This window comes from Leucopleurus acutus (assembly GCF_964270905.1).
Source record: "Leucopleurus acutus genome assembly, chromosome: 2".
NCBI lineage: Eukaryota > Metazoa > Chordata > Mammalia > Artiodactyla > Delphinidae > Leucopleurus > Leucopleurus acutus.
Genome location: NC_139143.1, coordinates 102,116,659 through 102,131,987, shown reverse-complemented (window position 1 = coordinate 102,131,987; position 15,329 = coordinate 102,116,659).

The window sequence follows — 15,329 nt, the reverse complement described above, 5'->3', positions numbered from 1 at the left end:
TGTCTCATGGCCTCTTCACATGAACTCTCAGCATGGCTGGTCTGGGCTTCCTTACAGCATGGATGCCTCAGGGCAGTATGATCATTTCCAGTGTGCTAAAAAACCTCAAGAAAGAATTTTTCAGCACACTTAATTGACCAAAAAAATTACAAAAGCCTGCTTGTTTTCAAGGAGAATGGACATAGATGTTATTAATTGATGGGAGAAATATCAAAGTGACATTGTTGGAAGAGAATATGAAATGGGAGGTATTGTTGCTGTCATCTTTGGAAAATAAAATCTTCCACAGACAGTTTGCTACTGTGTGGCACTTCCAACTAGACTCTAAGCCCAAAAAAGGCAGGGACTTTGTTTCATTTACTACTACGTTTTCAGCACCTCCAAAAGTGCCTGAAATAATATAGGTACTAGATACATATTTAAGTAAATTAATGGATGAAATGTTGAATAAAAAAATATCCTCATGAAAACTTATTTTTCTATTTTAAAAATATGCACATTCATTTGCATGTCAAATAAAAGATTTTGCTTTAGATATATTCAAGTGAGGCTTTCAGATCTTGCCTGCATACAGTTTGTTGAAAAGGAAGCTCTCTGCCCTGTAGGCTTTTTAACAGATTAATCTAAAATTCAATCTGATCATGCCATTCATCTGATTAAAATCCTTCAGTGGTACCACCTAGCCTGAGGCAGTGATTTTTAAACTTTCTGACCATGGCTTAGAGCAAAAATTACATTTTACGTTTTTACATAACCTCCTGGAACACCAGTCCAAATTCGTACAAATACGTACTCACTCTATGTATAAACATACTTAGAAAATCAAAGTCGTAGTCTGCCATGCATTTTGATATTCTCTCTTTTTCAGTTTTCTTTCTTCTCTTCTGCTTTCCTCTCCTGCAGTCTCTTCCCCTCTATTCTCAGCCCTTGTTCTTTTCTCTTCTATTTTTGTATTTAATAAAAAGCAAACAAACCAAAAACCTCAAACACTGGTATTATGGCCCATTGAATTGATTTTCAGATTGCTTTCAGGTAGATCACTATTTGCCCTATGCCCATGGTTCCTACATTAATCCTGTAGAATTAAATCCTGAACACTACTTTAAAAAGATGTCTTGTGTTTCTTATAATTAAAGATCTAGAATAAATCTAAGGTCCAAGTTAATAACTTGGAACAAAAGACACTCCATGATAAGATGCCCATCATCCTCTCCAGCCTCACTTCCCACCACTACTTCTTTTACCCACTTAATGCTATAAACATATAGACCTATTTGTGACTTTTTTTGCATCATACAAACATTGCCTTCATTTGTGCTTTTCTCACTGCCTGGATCGGCTTACCCCTTTATTCACTTGCTTCTTACAGTTCATCCAGCCCTGCAAAATATATAGAGAATTCACAGAGGAGAGACACAAATATGACTTAAACATATAAAAAATATGATCCATGTACCTCACATTAAAGAATATAAATTAAAACTACCATTACATTACGTTATTTGGGCAAGTTCCTTCTCCAACTACAAATCAACCTAATCATAGAGTCTTCTATTTTTCTCTAATTTGCTTATCACAGTTCATATAACACAAGATCAAATTTCTCATTGAAATTAGAATAGTTCACATATATGTACTCCTCTGATCTGTGTGTAGGATAGAGTTGATTTGTAGCTGACTGGAAAACTCTAGCCTTATCTTTGGAGATGCTTGGATGTCTGGCTTTAATTCTTAACTGAAATGGGGCAGTAGGATTTAAAGTCCAAAACTACTTTGGTAACTTCTAGGACCAGTTTGTTTACTGATTGTTTTCACTTGGTACAACCAGTTAGCCAGCCTCACTTGACTGTGTGACCAGAGAGGCATAAAAGGTTCTAATGAGAATTTATCTTCTGATAAATTGAGATCTCCTGAGGTCAAGATTCATTGCATGATCTTGAAGTTTCACTCTTGAGAGGCTTGCAAATAAGAACCATTTGGAGCTTGCGCATGGGATCTCCAGTGCTTATCTGCACTCTCTTTTTCTTGCTGCACTGTAACCTCTGCCTTTATATTAAAGCCTTACATGAATACATATCTTGTGGATTCAAGTGAATCCTTTCAAATCTTCAAACTTAAAACAATCCTTTCAAATCTTGCAAACTCCCTGGACAACTTCATTAAAAAAGAAATGAAATTGAGTTATTTGTAGTGAGGTGGATGGACATAGAGTCTGTCCTACAGAGTGAAGTAAGTCAGAAAGAGAAAAATAAATACCGTATGCTAACACATATATATGGAATCTAAAAAAAAAAAAAAAAGGTTCTAAAGAACCTAAGGGTAGGACAGGAATAAAGACACAGATGTAGAGAATGGACTTGAGGACATGGGGAGGGGGAAGGGTAAGCTGGGACGAAGTGAGAGAGTGGCATGGACTTATATATACTACCAAATGTTAAATAGATAGCTAGTGAGAAGCAGCCACATAGCACAGGGAGATCAGCTCGGTGTTTTGTGACCACCTAGAGGGGTGGGATAGGGAGGGTGGGAGGGAGACGCAAGAGGGAGGAGATATGGGGATACATGTATAAGTATAGCTAATTCACTTTGTTATAAAGCAGAAACTAACACACCATTGTGAAGTAATTATACTCCAATAAAGATGTTAAAAAAATTCTCAAATTATGTTTCTAGTATTTGTTTTCTTAGTAAACCCATGCAGGCTCCTAATGATCACTTTTTTATAGGCTCAATAATCCTCTATTTAATTATCTTTTGTAAAATTTCCTGAGGATGAACGTCAGACTTACAGATTTATAGCTCTCAAATTACAATATTCTTCCTCTTTTGACAATTAATATATTTGTCTATCATTAGTTGTTGAACTTCTGTATAGCAGACTATAATTTTCAAAGATTTCTCCAATTTCAAATGAATTTTGAATTTTTATTTTAAAACTATGATTGATGAAGCTTGGGTTAGATGTCAAATCAACTGTGGCCTGGTGAAACCCAAATATATATGGTATTGCAAGGCACCAGGGACTCAACTAATGGGTCCAAGTTTGGTCTCAGAGACTAGAAAGTGAGACTCCTGTAATTTTTCTCTAGTTAACTCTGAGAGTTTCAAACGTTTATAGGCTTAAATAACATGATTCTACATCTCTTGTCTGCTTCCCTCCAGAGCTCCAATGCCACAATTCTAGTTGCCTATTTAATATTAATAAGTTATTCCAAAGTCAACATACATAAAATTAATCCTATGTTTTTGAAATATTATAACATTGCTAATAGTAGTGTCTAATATTTATTATATGCAAAGCAATGTTATTTGCATATGTAGTCTCATTTTGTGTTTATGCCATCCCTTTGTGGTAGGTGCTTGATTAACCCTCTTTTACAGGTGGGGTAATTGAAGCAGATGTCATGTAAGTTCACTGAGATCACAAAGTTGATCAGTAGTGAAGCTGCAATTCAAACTCAAATCATTTACACTCTAGAGCTTGCAACTGTAATAACTATTTCACATTGCTTTCCATAAGAGTTTCTTTTTGAATTCTATTTCCTCTAAATTAGCCAGACTTAAAATGTCATTTTCAATTTTCACTGATTTCTCACGATGTCATTAACCAAAAACTTTGGGTGTCTTCACACATATCTCATCTCATCCCTACTCCCATTTAGGTTTAGGCCCTAGTTTCCAGAGAGTTGGAATGCCGCAAAGGCTTCTAAGATGCACTTCTGTTCTTTCTCCTGTCGACTCCTCTCTGCATGCCACTAATAAAATGATCTTCCTAAAACAAAGCTCTGATCACATCTTGAATTTTCTTTGAAACTCTTTTAATAGTGTCACATTATCTACCTAAAGATGTCCAGCTTCCTTTGTGTGGCCAAGGCCGTGTCAATCCAATTTCACAGTTCCTTTTTTCTCTTATCGTGTATTGTTTCCATGCATGGAGACTATGGTCCTCTCCAGCATGACCGTTCACCTTACCTTTCCTTCCTTCTCTGACCATCAAAAAGCCCTTGTATTTTCTCACCTCTGCTTCCTTCATTAGTGATATTCCTCCTTTATGGAAAGTACAACTCAGATACTTCACACTGTTCAATCTTTCAAACTGCTTCTTTTCTATTTTCTTTCACTGAGCAACTACCACCACTTGATGCACTTATTGCTTTATGATATTAATTCTATTTTCTTTTGCCCATGTCTCCTAAATGGCACTCTATCCTGCTGAGAGCCTGGCTTGACAATTTGTGCACAACAATTAGTTAATTCACTAACATTTATTGATTGGTTGTTTCGTGCTTCACAGACTGAAATATGATACCTTCTTTCTGCAGATGTTTTATAAGAGCAAGAATCTCAAAAGTTTCAGTGCAGCAAAAAGCAGTTTAAAACAGCACTTGCCAACTGGTTCTTAGCTATCACAATGGAAACAACTGGAGTATTTCTTACTATCTTTCCAATCAGCCTAAAAACTATATTCTAGGGGCAGATAATGGCTCTGGTTTCAGCTGAGACACAAAGAAGAGTACTCAAGAATTCATTTCTGAAAGCAATGGAGATAGGGAACCAGGTGAAAATTCTTTCTGTGTGTAGAATTAAAGGTCACTAAGCTCCTGCATCCTGCTGACTTGGAATCTACCAAGCGCTCAGCCGTGAGGGTTTGACTTTGTGGAGTGCACTCAAGGGACTGACTTCTTACTGTCGAATGGTCTTTATTTTAAAACCAGTGATCTGTTTTACAAAGAAATGGAGGCCTTTTCATTCTATGTCAATGTAGCCTAGAGTGAAGAAAATATTCTCTGGGACACTTCTATTCCCCTAAACATTGTCACATTTATTTACTGACCCAACGTCATCAGAACTTGTTTTTCCCTGTGTGGATACGATGTATAGAATGTATGTGTGTGTTAAAACATACTTTAAAGTCACATTGCTATTGAATATACTTATTCCATGTAGATATATAGTACATAATTGGTTATATAGTATGGTATAAATTTATTATGATGGCTTAAAACAAAAGATGTAGGTGCTAGAGCAATATGATATATCTGTAAAGACATTTTAATGAAGCATCAATGAGGAGTACGTCCTTAAATTATTTTAGCATTCTCTGAGAAACTTATAACTTAAAGTTGCAAGTGAGCTAGGAATTATCTAATTCAAATTCACTACTCAATGCCAGTGTATTCTGCACAACACTCCCACCTGATGATATGCATTTGTCTGGATATTAATGAAGAAGCTACTCTTCGTGGCGCTGAGCACCTCTCTGAATGGTGACTTAACTTTGACCCCATGGTCATCCAGCAAAGCACCATGTACCATGTACCAGAAGGTGATCTTAAAATGATATATGATTACTATTTAGTGTGAAGCTTATTGACTTAGAGATTGCAAGAGAAAAGAAGAAATAGTCGTAACTAAATCTTCAATCAGACAAAATTGCAATAAAATTATCTGCCTGTTTAATGTACAGCGTAACTTTCAACATTTTGCCATTTTCACTAAGGATGAGTAATTTTCAAATGGTCATTTGCATTCTGGCTAATACAGAAGTTATACTATTACAGTACGGACTGCAGCAGCTTAGAGACCAAGGCATTTGGAGTGGGTTCAAAATTGATTTGATAACTCACTTGAACATAAGGATTATATTTTACTCAAGATTCTAGCTAATGTACCACAGGAAATTGATTTTCTAGTTTAATGTAGAAATTCCCCAAATTACTCCATTGACTCTCAATTTGGGTTCACTAGATGAGAAATCCCTCAGGACACTTCATTAATCCCCAATAAGGGTGCAGCTCTCTGAATCATTAAACCATTCAGTGTTTCAGTTCTCTCACCTGCAAAATGAAGACTACATAGTCCCTGAGGTCTCTCTGGCTCTAATGCTTAGATGCAGTTGTCTCCAATTAATTCTTAGCTTTATGGTAATTTGTTCACTTGCTAATATATGAAGAAACACTGTGAATTATGAAAACCAATGCAATGCTTTCCACACAGAAAACTCCAAGTAAATATTTGCTGAATTAATGATTTCCTGTGGGAAAATCACCTGGTTATGGGTATAACTGCACACTAAAATAAACAGGGTTCTTTTCTCTAACCTAGTCTGTGTTTATCCTAGTCTCTTACAAGTCTGGTGGATGTGTGGAGTATACCCACAAAATGGCTACTTGAACAAGAAGTCAGACTAGTACTTGAGAAAGGACTCATTCTAAAAGGAGGGCAATTGGGTCCAAGGAAGTGCTTCAAGGTCAGAGGACTGTGAATATTTTAATAAAGAACTCTATTCTGTCTCTTAGTCAGGCTGCTGTTTGTTCCATTTCTCTCAAGTCCATATCCAGATCCTGAGAAGCAGGGTCAGCAGCAAAAATGGAAAGAACATTTCCAAATTAAGGTCATAGATTGAGAGCATATCAAACTTTCCTCCCTCTTGAAACTCCCCCAAAACTACAGAGAAGGCATTGTTTTTTTAAAAAAAGACATTAATGAGGATAGAAGTATAGGGACAAAGAAAACAGGAATAACAGTTTGAAATCTAGTAAGTATAGATGGAAGAGTGTTAATTGATCTAGCATCCACATAAAGCCACCTCCTATGATGGTAATAAGGAAAAGTGAAATCATTTTGATTTACACTGAAGAATAATCAAAGGCCTCAGGGACCAAGACAACCCGTACTGTGGCACTGGGAACGAATTGAGGTGTGGGCTAAAATACGAGGACTATGGTGAATGCTATTGGAGAAGTCAGATCCTTACCTTCTCTCACTTTACACACCCTAACAGAGATCTGACGCTTTACTAATTAAAGTTCAATGGGTAGTATATAAACTGAGGGGATTGCGGTGTGATAAAGACTTGAGGTTGTGGGTACCATTTCAAAAACAGGGAAATCAGTTATTAGTTTTTTTTTTGCATACTGAGTGTGAATATAGAGGGCACTCAGCTGGTTTTTCTTAACTTATCCTTGAGTGCAGGCAGAGTTTTAAAGATTATTGTCTGAGGAATCTCACCAGTCTCAAAGAAGATACTTACAGATATGGAGTTCTCTAATTAAATGGATAAACACACATTTTGGTTTGTCTGGCACAGTCTTATTCATGTTTGAAATATTGGTATATTATAAACAGTGCCTCCTTAATCTCAAAAGTTTAGATAATGACTTACATGTTTACTTTATACTTTATTGAAGGTCTAAATTAACATTACAAATGCAAGCTCAAAACTACCAATCAGCTTTTAATTCTCTCACTCCTTGTTATAAACCGAGTATTATGAAAACTCTGAATAAATCTTCTTATATGGAAGATTGAAACACACACACATACACACACACACACACACACACACACACCAAAATTCAGGGAGAAGCACACCTATTAGCAATATTTTATGGAGACAAGACAATCTATTACATTCACAGACCAAAAAAAAAAACAAAAACAAAAACTATAAAGAATGCATAGTAAAAAACCTCTTGGGAATTAATAAAAAATGTGGAAATAAAACAATGCAAAAGAGCATTCAAAAAAAAGTTAAAGACATTCCAAGAAAATAGATAAGAAGAAAGAAGTTATATTTCTACATTCTCCACTTTATAAATCACAGCAAAATACTGAAGATTTAGTAACTGAAAAAAGTTCAAGAGATGGTCTCTGGAATGAGAGGGCGATTGAAACTACAGAAATGATAGGGAAACTATAAGATCTGCTCAAGATGTCAACATCTGAGTTATAGAAGACTCAAAGATAAAACATAGAAAATGAAGAGGATTTTATTATAAAAATTATTCAAGGAAAATTTCAGAATGGCATGCTATGAGTTTCCATATTGAAATGGCCACTGAGTGTCCAGCGTAATGGATGAAATATGAAAGTCATCACATAGTTTCAGAACAAAGGGGACATCTGCTTTTGGTCATGGCAGTTTAGCTTTCATTAGCTCAGTCCTCCTGTTGAGCACAATTAGAACATCTAGAGAAAATCTAGATACAACATAAAACATAAAAAAAGAAAAAATAAATCTTCAGTGTGAACATATTGAAGAACTACTAAGGCACTGCAGACTTGAAGATTGAAGATTCTAGAAGGAAGGGAAGCACAGTGAGATGTTCCTGACATTTGGCTCCAACTTCCTACTATGGAAGTTGGGAATTCTTAAGCCAAGGGACTAAGAAACTGAGCAGAGCTTTTGTTAGTTTTTCAGGCTGGGGTGTGGAGTAGAGGGTCAAAATTTAGAGTTTAGAGTCCACAAAGGAACAGAGGACTGATAAGCTTCCGAGACATTTAGTTGAGACTCCTACAAGTCTATTCTCTAAGAGTAAAAGCCAACCAGAACTAGACTCTAACCTACCTTCAAGTCAACTTCTAATTAGCTCAGTCTCATTGGGTTAAGGAGGTATTCCCCTAGCCTAAATCCTTTCTGGAAGAATTTAACATCTAGAGCCTTAATTTATCTCTAAATATTTTCACATGCGATGTATAGCATTTGAGCAATAGTCATTGGAATATAATGAGTCTGGAAATATAAAATGTTATGATTCTTATACTATATTTCAAGTGGTATAATATCACTAAAAAGTAACAATTAATGTATACTATAAACCTTAAAGCATCTACTAAATAACAAAACAAAGATACTAGCTTATAAACCAACAAAGAGGTAAAATATAATAATACAAATTTATCCAAAGTAGGCAAAGAAAAAAAAAGAAAAAGGCAAATAAAAAACATTTGGTACAAATAGAAAACCGGGAGCAATATAGATTTAAACCTAACCATATCAATGACACACTAAATGTAATGGTCTAAATATTCCAATTAAGAGACAGAAGCTGTCAGATTGGATTTTTTAAAACCTGACACAATTTTGTGATGCCAACAAGAAACACACTTCAAATAAAAAGAAACAAATGCGTTAAAAGTACAGAAAAATATCCTCACAACCTTTATCAAAGAATGAAGCTTGAGTGACTAAATTAATATTGGGCAAAGTATATTTCACAGAAAAGAATATTACCACGGATTAAGAAGGTCATTCAACAGTGATAAAGAGATGAATTCATCAGGAGGTTTTAACCATCCTAAACTTTTAATGGACAGAAAAACAAGCTTCAAAATATATAAAGGAAAAGCTAATAGGGCTTCAAAGATAAATAAATAGATCTACAATTATAGAGATATGGTTCAATACCCCTTTTTCAATAATTGATAGACCATGGAAACCAAAATCCACTAAGGATAAAAAGGATTTAAACAAAACTAACAACCAACTTGACCTCACGTGACATTGTAGAAAATTCTACACAACAACAGTGAATACACCTTCTTTTCATGTGGACACAGAATATTTACTAAGATATATCTCATCTGAGCCTTACTAAAAATCTCAATAAATATAAAATTATTCACCACTTTTTCTTAATATTGTAGCATGTGCAAAGATGCTCAACATCATTAGTTATTAGAGAAATTCAACTTAAAACCACAGAAAGATCCCATTATACATATAATAAAATGAAATGACTGACATGTCAAATGTTATCAAGGATGTGGAAGAACTGGTATTAGAGCTCTTATACACTGCTGGCAGGAATCTAAAATGAAACCAGTGCTTTAGGAAGCAGTATGACAGTTTCTCAAAAAGTTAACATATATTCCGTAAGATCCAGCCATTCTACTCCTAGGAATTTACTCAAGAAAAGTGAAAGCCTATTGCTCCTAGAATTTTAAATAAATGGAATACGGTATGTACTCATGTTTTTGTCTGGCATGTTCATCCAACATAATTATTTGGAAGCTCATCCATGTTTTAGCATGCATCAATAGTGCATGTCTTTTTATTGCTTAATAGTATCAAGATAACAAGCTGTTAAGCAAAATAGCTTCTATGTTCCTAACTTGAAAAATATATCTTATCCATTAAATAAAATACAAATTTGAATTCAGAAATTCTATGATAGATCATAATGATTCAGAAAAAGTCAGTCTAGGCCGTACATAGACTCATGACCTCTGGCTCACCCTATCTGGTCCCACCCTTAGGCCTGTGCCACTGCAAGGCATCTCTTAGCGCCTCTATCCAGGCTTTGCCCACAACTCCCCTAAATATCTGCCTCTTGAACCCCCCTGGAGCTTATAGTGACACATCTAATGGTGTCTGAGCTGAGGAAGAGTCAAATCAGGTCTTGAAATTAAGCTCAGGGACACGTGGCAGGGAACTTTAGGGTTCTTGGTGCCTGGAGAAGTCATCCCTTGGGCTTCAGGTAGGCATGTTCCTTTGGCCCCTGGAAATCCTTTCCTCTTGGGGAAGGGAGTAGCTAGAGCAGGCCCAGAGCAGAATGCTCTAGAGAACATGTTCCAGAGCAAGGAAGCATGACCAGCAGGAGACTGGTTTATCTTTTTATTTTCATTTTTAAACTGCTCATATATGCAGTTATGCCTTGTATAAATTTTTGTATATATAATATAATACAATAACTACATAATATATAAATATTGAAATGAGCCACTTTGTTGAATTCCTGAAGACTTTGGCTGTGTAGAAATCAGGGTTTTGAGGCCCAAGTAAATGACTTTAGGAAGAGTCTGGTGGAGGGGACTCTCCTCAATTTGTGAGAACACAGTGGGGCTCTGGTGAGCTGATGTGGTAACAGGAGCTTTGTCAGTGTCAGGAAATGGTGTCAGCAACTCTGAAAGCCCAAGAGCAGAAGGGGTGACTTAGTGTGCATAAGAGACTTCAAAAGCATGTAACCACGGTGAACTGTAGCTATAGGGGAGGAAAGGAGATGTCCTTGGAATCTAAGGAGAATTGTTCCTGTGTCCATGTCAGAAACAGGGGCAGAAAAGGGAGCAGGAAATGTATTTATGCTTTGTTTGGCTTTAACTGGTAACCAAACTTCATAGAATATTCCAAGTGTCTTAAGTTGTTGTGCATATTGTTATGTATGTTTTATGCAATATAATTACATAATTCTGAATCAGAGTTAATAGTCTTCAAACTGCTTCTTAAATCTTACTGCATTTAATCTATATAAAGCTCTGAGATATATTTTTGTCTTCCTTATTAAACTGTAATCTTGATGATAGAAATTATGTAATTTCACTCTAGGTCCACATCTGCATCATCTTGTTTCTCATTGAATAGGAAACAACATTTTTCAAACGGACAAACTGCAGTTTAAGTATTTTAAACTTATTCATTTCAGCCTTCAAATGATACTTAGACTAAATCTTCTGAATAGCAAACATGGGAAATAGTTACAATAACTTTAAGCTGTTATTTAAAAAAATTTAAAACATCTCCCATGAATTAAAATTAGCAGCAGTTATAAGCACAAGTGACTTTTAAGAAGAAATGTTGGATAAACCCTTACCAGGGAGGAATTACTTGAAACAGATCATGGTTCTCATGGGTCTGACATAGACCAGAGCCTATCTGTAACAAAGTTTTTGCCAATCTGTGGTAAAGTTAGTAGAAAATAAAAGGAATGTAGTGAGTGTTAAATGAAGACCAGTTTATCTAATTTTATTTAATAACTTAATTTAAGATTACATATCTTTGACTTTTGGTGTCAACAAATTTCTTTATTATGTAAAATCATGGTGGTTCTATCTATCTATCATCTATCTATCTATCTATCTATCATCTATCTATCTATCTATCTGTATGAGTCTATCTTTATCTTGTTTTGGCAACATAAAAAGAAGGAAACCCCTTGTCAGTTCCTCTTTTAAAAATTTTTACTGAACTAAAAAAAATTCAAATTCAAAACCACCAGATTCTGTCACGCATTCAATCCTGGAACTTTAATTCCTCACTAGAAAAGTAATAGATATTATTATGAAGAATTTTTTTTTGTAATTTCTGGTTCAGTATGAACTGACTTTTAAGGTTAAATTGTTTACATAATTTATCATATAAAACTGGAGTGCAACCTATCTCTGTAGTGAATGTTTCTGGAAAGAAAGATGCAGTCACATGGAAGACAAGCTAAGTCTGGGATAAAAGAGCCACCCATTCATTATCTTCATTTGGAGGTGGTACCTCAAGAGGAACATTGCTTGCTGACATGTGCAATTAAGTTTATAATTACTGTTTCAACTTGAGCAGAAGTTTCGTAAGTAACATTAAAAAATAACCAGCTCTTGTACTCCAATTAGTGCTCCTGAATGACATTTTATCAGGAAAGACTATGAACTATTTTATTCAGATTTGGATTTTTTTCTCTTGTTCTACAAAAATAAAAGACATAATTCAGCACTCTACTCTTTTTTTTGTTGTTCTCTTTCAAATTCAAACTCGAGTAGAAATTGCTTTGATTTGATCTGTTGTTTTCTATAGTGAGTTTAAGTATTGATACTTATCTACCTGTATAATTCCTTCAATCAGTGATTCTATTTCAATTTTCTCCGACTGAAATAATTTTATTTCCAAAGGTAGTGAAGATAATAATAATTTTTATTTAAAAATCCTGCAGTGACATTTTGGAGAAATTATTACAGTCAAGAGCAGATCAAAATCCTCCTTGGGTAATGGAGGAATAGCTAATTTTCAGGTAGAACACATCTGACCAGCTCATATGCCACTTCATTTTACTGCTTTATAGATACATCTCATATATATTGCACATATATATAACAATGGTAACACATTTAAATTAAAGATAGGAGCTGTCTCAGAGGCCATTTATGTGGAAAGTGGGATAATGGGAATGGGAATTTTGTACTGATTTTTATTAGAACAAAAATTTCCTCTCATGATGGAGAGGAATACAGACAGCATGGTGAATTCTAGGAGGATTTTTCTTTGCTGTTTGTGGACCATTTGAGAAAGACAGCTTCTGCCAATCAACCCAGTACCTTTAATTCATTTGTATTGTCCAGACCTAGAATATGAGCAGGAGAAATGACAACATATTTTTTCCCCCAAGGTTGCTCCATGAAGACTCCATAAGAAATTTGTTAAAGACTACCAAAAGGAAATTTGAAAGGTAAGAAAATATCTACATAAGCTATGAAATAACTTATTTCAATGAACATAACCTCCGTTTCAGGTACACACAAGTAGACATGATAATTGTGCTATTTTTGAGTATTCTTTTTTTCTCTATTTTAATAGAAAGAAGCAAAAGAGAAACAATCTAATTATAGATATAACATATAACATATAATAACAGTTATTATAATAACAGACTAAGCTCAGTTGCCACTTCCATCATGCTTTCCTCACTGCTTCTTTCTTATCCTCTGGAGTGAGGCGTTTGGCTCATGTTCTTCTATAACAGGCTGTTTACTTCTATCAGAACATTTATCACAATATTGGAATATTCCATTTACGTATTGATTCCCCCCTCTAGAATGTGGACTCCTTGAATGTACTTGATATATATGTCTTTGTCATCTCTGTATCTTCAACATCTAGAACAGTGCCTAATAGGCATAATAATAATCTACCAATGTTTCTTAAATAAATATCTATAGTGGGTGACTATTAGATAAGCATACTCTAGCTGAAGTTTTTAGGTATTTAGTTGAGTATGAGAATAATTTTTAAAGATGTTTAGATGCCTTAAAAAAGTCTAAGTAGATAATTTTGCATCAGTATTGTAGACTGAATATTTAATCATAGCAAGAATAATGTATCTTTAATCCTGTCCTTTCAGTGTTATTTTAAAATTTGTCCTGAAGGTGGCAACATTTAATAACATTCCACAAATTCTTTCTAAGTAAAGCTTTTGTGGCCACCTTTAATTAAAGTTTTGTATTTTAAAATAAATATATTTCCCCCAACCTCTATATCTTTTAATGTAGAAGAAAATATAATACTAAATTCTTACTTTTGTATTCAGTAACCTTGACTGTACATGTGGAAAGAAACCATTTACAACTTTGAAGACTATAAGTTAACCTAGCTAAAAAGTTCAGGGTAGTTCAGCTCAAATTTCCAAATGTAAGATCAGTTTTAAACACAACATATGTTTCCTGCCAAGCAATTTATATCAACAGATGTATTTAAATATAAGGGTAAATCCATGCTTGTTCTTTTTTTTTTTTTTTTGTGGTACGCGGGCCTCTCACTGTTGTGGCCTCTCCTGCTGCGGAGCACAGGCCCCGGACGCGCAGGCTCAACGCCCATGGCTCACGGGCCCAGCCGCTCCGCGGCATGTGGGATCTTCCCGGACCAGGGCACAAACCCGCGTTCCCTGCATCGGCAGGTGGACTCCCAACCACTGCTCCACCAGGGAAGCCCCATGCTTGTTCTTTTGAGGTAAAAATTTATTTTCCTGCTATATTCATTCAAATTCAACATAACATTTCTAGTGTTTAATATGACATTAATAAGAGTACAGTCATTTCTAAAAGAACTGCTCGGGAATTCCCTTTCAGTCCAGTGGTTAAGACTTCGCCTTCCAATGTAGGGGGTGTGGGTTCCATCTCTGGTTGGGGAGCTAAGATCCCACATACCTCGCGGCCAAAAAACCAAAACATAAAAAAGAAGCAATATTGTAACAAATTAAATAAAGCCTTTAAAAAAATAAAAGAATTGATCTAATAAAAAATAACCAAAAATAATAAAAACAAGTAACTGCAACACCTAAAAGAAAGTTTGCAATCAATAAATAATCAATAAATAAAAGGTACCAACAATGCAATATATTTGATTATCACACCTGGGCATGTATTGTTCTATTTTCTGTTCTCCATGTTTTGGATTGTAGCCACTTAATAAACAAAACTTTACTAATTCATATTCATCCAAATGTTCAAAACATTACTGTGAAATAGAAAGGTACCAAGTAATGTTTCACGGAGGTTAATTGACTGTGTATGATTCATCAGCGGCAAAGCCAACAAATGGAACTCTGTATTTCTTATCTCTAGATAGTGACAACTGCTCATGGTTATAATTCTATCATTATATTTATAGGCAGTTCAACCACTTTACAGAGCTTCTCAGAGATAGAATAATGTCTGTTTTCATGCTATTTTATATTAGGATTTTGTTATATATACAATTTATATTTTTGCTTATAGCTTTTGGGGCTCTATGTACTAGTGAAGCATGCAATAGCAGAGTTATAAGCATTACTTGCTAAAGCTAATATTCATGTTCCTTCCTATTTCTTTCTGTAAAATACATTTTGAAAATTGTCTTAAATTCTTTAATGAGGCTATTCTGAATTGAATGGGATTTTTAAAAGATAATTTTAGGGTAGCAAGTAGAGAAGGTACGTAGTCAGATGAAAACAATGTGGAGGAATCATCAGAACCACGTGAAATTAACTAGGTGAGTGAGGGAAGGTGAAATGCTGTAAGGCAAGCAAGGAGAA